Here is a 6,000-nt window from a genome sequence, read left to right as displayed (position 1 = left end):
ACTAGCAGTTAGAAAAGAAACCCTGGCTTCCTGGGGAATATAGTGCCTCTTTACTGTTGAAAATTATTTATCAGACATTCTTCATTGTAAGACACAGTAAAAAGACATTTATGCAAGAGGAAGGGGTCACAAAGCCGTTTACTATGTGGCGTTCTTCAACTTGGATCCCTGTCACCTGCTGGATATTATGTACATAGTGTCCAGTGGTGTAAGAATATAAATGTGTTTTTGAAGGAGGTAAGCAATCTTTTTTTACAGGGACTTCTCTATTACCGTTCTGCAAAGTTGTGTTATTTGTCTTATTAGGGATCTTAAAAAAAAACCCACAAAAATAACCGACATGAAAACCAGTAATGTATTTTCTATTTAAAAATGAGAAGCAAGATTTCCTCTTTGTAATTAACAACCAGATATCTCAGTGGGGGGATACCTATTTCATTAGCTATTCTTCACAGCAAACAGATGGTTTCTGCCACAAAACGCTAAACATCTAAATACATGGTGAAAAATGAGCAGATATGGCAGTCAGGAAATGCAACGAAGCACTGAGTGCACGACCTGGGTGGCTTGCATGCACCAACCAACGCGTGCCTCGATTAGGCCTTCAGCTGCAGTGTAAGTGGGGGAAGGTGGAAGTGGATGGTGTTCAGTAAAGCAAATTGACAGCTTCTGTATAGACTGAAGCATCACCTGGCTCAGCTTGACACGTGCAACGGAAAGCAGAGGCTGCAGCTGAGAGCCACCTACTTTTCCAGTGCTTGGAAATTGCTTGCAAGTGCAAAATACTTCCTGCTTCTGGAAAGCCAGTGATTAGTCTTCTCTCTACTATACAATATATTTTCCTCTGTTTATTGAATTTGAGTTCAACAAAGGGGCCTTAACTATCCCAGCACTGTAAACCAATCTCTTTGAGCTTGACAAAGCCTGGTCCAAGGAAAGCGAATGTGTTCATGCATTTCTTTTCTCTTAGCCCTGGACCATGCTTTATTTGGCAAAATTACTGGTTTGCATAAAAAGTCTGGAAGGGTCCGCTGCACACTCTGCCATAAGGACAAGTGGTGTCGTCATAGTGACGATAAAGACAGTTGATATCATACAGCCCTGTTGTCACATGGGTGTTCCTAGAAGCTAGCTGGGGTGGCAGCTGTATTTTTATATCTTTTTGTCAATAGTACAGCTCCAAAAGCTTGTTTAGTGGTTACTTCAGAAACAAGTTTTGTTTGGGTTCATTGCCTTTGCTTGTCTTACAACTGAGCAGTAGAAAACTGTCAGTATGGTTAGGTTGGTAGGCTGCATGCTTTTTAGTAATTTATGGACACGAGTTAATTCAAGTTAAGTGTTCGGTGGGATTTTTTGACTGAATGAGATGCATAGATGCTGCCTATTTTCTGTTGCTTTTTACATAGCTGGTCATGACAGAGACCCCTGTGGGAGGCAGCAAGGAATTCTTATTCTTTTCTGATAGCTGTTTCATGTATTTGCATCATGTAATAGGCCACACAACCCTACTGAGCAGAAATAACTTCCTTAGCAAAAATAAAGGGAAAGAAATTGCATCATGAGAAGGCAGTTCATAATGCACGAAAGTGATTTAATCTGATCTAGACTGTCCCTATTTATAAAAAAATATCCTCTCAGACAAGTGGAAGAATTCCTCCTGATCCCCCTAGGTGTTGGATGAAAGCATCCATGGCCAATTCCCAAAACTTGTTTAGAAGAAAGTTGTTACCTGAGTATTGTGTGAATCTCCCATAACAGGAGTTGAATCTCATTCGTTATGATTATATTTCATGTCATATGAATTTGTGTATTTTTTTCCCCCCTCTGAGGCTGAATGTAAGTGTCAGAACTGAATTGGGCATAATGGATGCTCCACAGCAGCTGAAAATCCTTGGGTGAAGGACTCCAGCTGTTGGCTTGTGCTCTGGTCTGGCACCTGTGAGCCAAGTGTGCTGAGAGCCTTGCATAATGAGAGAGGCTGATGAATGTAGGATAGTTTATGACTTTTTATTATTATTATTTTTCATAACAGCACAGCAATTCTGAAAATATACAAATGCATTTTAACTGTTCAGCTTGGGTTGTCAGATTTATTGTTATTCTTTTAGGTTATTGCAGATGGTAAACTTTTAAATCTTACTTTTAATGTTCTTTATATCTCTTTATAAATTCCTTAACTTTAAGAACATTTGTATTTTGTTTTCCCTAGTATTATTAAAGTTGTGTGACACGCATCAGGTTTGCTTTCAGAACATAGTTATGTGCAGCAGTGCCACCAGATTAAAGAGATGATTATGAGCTGCCCACACATTTACTCAGTTCTATGCCAGTCTGTAAGCTTGCTGAGTAGATCTGATTTGCAGCATGGCTGGTTTCTGCAATATACAGATGATTAAGACCTGTAATTAACTAATGATCTATACAGCAATACAACAAATCCTTTTGCTCTGATTGCCCACTCCCTGCAGAAGCCTTTCTGTAGCTTCAGAGAAATTTCCACTCCCAGGTACTCCAAACCTCAGCCATGAACCATCTTTGCATTTAGAAAGGAACTTGACATTCCTCTTTATAGTGGCGGACGTGGCTATGTAAACCTCACAGTGTAGTGGCGCATGAGGGGGAAATACAGCAGCCTGGCCGTCCCTGGGTGAGAGGAGAGGTCCTTCAGCTGCCCTTTGGCTGCAGCCAGCAGCGGTGTCGGCCAGCCAGCCTCTGCGAACAGCAAAGGGTAAACACCCTTCTGAGGGCACAGCGACCTGGGGATCCTAAATGACTGTACATGTGACATCTCCTGCTAGTGACAACCAGAAACAATAATAGTGTTTAGGGAAACAATGGCCTGTTAAGAGCAAGTGATGCTGGAACATGGGGAGCATTGCCCGTCCTTGACTTCCCGGCAGCCCAGGAGCCGGTGAGGAAGCGCAGATGGAGCCGGTCTGCATAGGCCTCTTCACACTCTCTTTTTTTTTTTTTTTTTTTTTCCCAAGAACAGGAAAATATTGAACAGTGCCAAAGTCCAAATGAGTCACTCTGCATACAACAGGAAAAATCACAGAACATTGAAGACCACCTTAGATGTGACTCCAAAAGAAAAATATGTATACACATCTTGCATGTATCACTGATCTTCTTCCTTTGAATCCCCACTATGAATTTTCCAGGAAAACATGTGACAAACAACAAAGTTCTCTGATTTATATTGTATTCTAGAATAGTAGAAGAAAATGTTGGAAAGTAATCAGGGCTTTTCAAAAAACAGAGAGGGCACATCTCAGAAAAGTTAATTTAGAACCCTCTCAGTCTCCTGTTTAAATTGGTAGGAAACCTCCAAGTGGCTTCAGAGAGAGAGAGGGATTCAGCATGGAGAAAACAGACTCTGAACATGTTTTTCAGCTTAGTGCTGCATCCCCCACGCCACCCCTTTAAATGACTGAAAATATAAACCATATTTAATGCCACTGGTTCTCACAGGTAATATGGAAAGCATTCAGTAACATTGCAACCAAATATTTCTGCTTTGACAATATCAGAAGCTACAATAACCTCAAAAAGTATAATTACTATGAAGGATGGGTTTCAGCCACTAGAAGTAAACAAGAAATTAGAGTAAAGGTTTGGAAGAAAAAACGACTATGTCAGAATAGTATGAAAGGCAAGTAATTAAACTGAGGTTAAAGCCAAAGACCAGCTGCAAGAAGGGCAAACAAAGACCTGAAGATCAGATTTCTTAGGGCCAGCGAAACCTTTGGCATTAAAGGAGATGTGCTGATTGATTTCAGTGGCTTTGAATTAGGGCTTTGAATTGGATTGAAATTATTATGCCAGAACATATATAACAGGAAAGGCCTAAAACTACATTTTTGCAAGCTGGTGGCCTAGTATGTGTGAGGAAGTGATGGGGGAATCAACAAATCGGGAGATGGTTGTATTTATTCTGCATGTCGAATCATATTTTATATTTTGGTCTCCAGACTGTTTTGTACATCTTTGTACTCCCTCAGCATTGACTGAAAAGATATTAATCGTTCATAACAGTTGGGAAAAAATTGAATTCCATCTGTTTCTTCCATAATAAGTAACTGGAATGAAGATCTTAACAGAGAACTCCTCCCTGCTAAACACCACATCAATGCTATTTGTAGTTTTATGTCTGAAACTCTTGCTTAATGTATTTGTGCAAAGAAAAACTGCTTTTCTGTGCAGAAGTCCATATGATCAGACAGCAGTGCCAGCTGATCATCCATTCTGGTAAAAAACCCAAACCCACAGCCACTTCTGATGTGTAACAAGAGCTCATGGATTTTTGACTAGTACACCAAGGCTATTTTAGTAGGGTAAGTTTTTTCTATGGAAAATGGAATGAATGAGAATTCCAAGTCTCTCTAACAAGCACTTTAATTGTGACAAATTCATCCAGGAATACATATAGGTTTATTAAAATGTTTCTCATTCTTTCATACATTAGAGTCTTTAGGGTTTTCCTATACAACTTTTTTCTGATTTTGTTTTAAATTGTGCTTACTGCTGATCTGCAAGCCAAGTAAAAATTGATTGTTTTCTGCAAGGACGTAAATGTTAGCATTTGGATGTTGAAACCCATCTGTCATTAGAAACTTGATCTAGTAAAATAGTCAGTTCTATTATTTGGATATAGATAGAAGGGTAATGCAGAAAATAAACTCGGAGAAACTCTATTCATAGACATTGAATACCCGCAGCTCTAGTAACCCTTGGGGCCAGGGAGAAGGTAGATCTGGGGAGTATCAGAGCGAAGACAAAGGAAATTGGTAGTGAATATTACATTAAAATAGTTTTGTATGTCTGATATAACTGAGAAGAATGTAAGCTGAATTTTAAATGTTATTACGTTTCAGCCATCTCACCTCAGCTTACTCTCTCATGTATGAAGCTTATTGCTAAGTTATGAAGAAATTGGCACAAATTCACTGACAGTTTGTTCTGAGTGATAGCAGAAATGGATTAACAGTCCACAGGTATCTGAAAGTAAACGTTGGCAGACCCCACTGACACAGAACCCAGCAGTGCAGATCTTATATCCCAGTCATTCCCTAATTGTTGCCAGAAATACGTAGCTATCTCTAGAGCAAATATTAACTGTGCTGCTAGATGAGATGTTTGTCATTACGAGAGATACAACAGAAATTTGAGCTGAATATAGTTGTTCCTGAATAAAGGAACTAAAAGGTGGAGTCCAAGAGCTCTGCAATATGCTGTTTTGTCCTTTTCCTGAGAAAATAATGGATTGGAAACTATCACGTATTAATCGTTTTCATTATATTTCCTTTCTACATCCCTCTCACATGTCCTGTCTGTCCAGTTTATGACTTCACATACAATTATACTCTAAAGGTGCAGGTCACCACATTCAAAATGTTACACCCGTTTCTGGCAACATCCTCATAAATAGCCTGGAGCATATGCTTCCTGTATCGTCCCCCTCTCGTGGGGACAAGGGCTGTTATTACTGATAACAAATCAGCTCCTCTGTGATTCATAGGAATAAAGAGCCAATACAATATTAAGCACTTCTGTCTCACCCAGTCTTACCACTTGATACCATGTCCTTACACGGGACTTCCTAGAATGGTGTGGTCGTCACCTCCTCGTGCTTTTTGGCACAAGTGAAGCCTACAATGCCCTTGGGTAAAATGACTTTACTTTTTGGAACAGAACTTTATTTTGTGTCAGTAGTTTTCACTGATTCCATGGAAACTACTTTCAGGACTTCATCTGTTTTCTACTTGAATTTATGGGTGATTTGCGATTCAGCATTAGAATCCTTTTTCCAATCAAATATTGTTTCTCTGTGAGTGTGTATTTTTTAAAAAAGACAGTAAACTTTTAACAAACTAACTTGTAATCATCAGAAAGGTAATAAAAAATAGGCTATTTTCAAGAGCTAGCTCCTCTGGCACAGCCTGCTCCTCAGATAAAGTGCTCTGGAGATCAAAAATAGTGAAGGAAAATGCTGCATTTAGA

This window comes from Falco biarmicus, chromosome 1 (genome assembly GCF_023638135.1).
Source record: "Falco biarmicus isolate bFalBia1 chromosome 1, bFalBia1.pri, whole genome shotgun sequence".
In the NCBI taxonomy this organism is placed as follows: Eukaryota; Metazoa; Chordata; class Aves; order Falconiformes; family Falconidae; genus Falco; species Falco biarmicus.
This window is presented reverse-complemented; position numbering follows the sequence as displayed.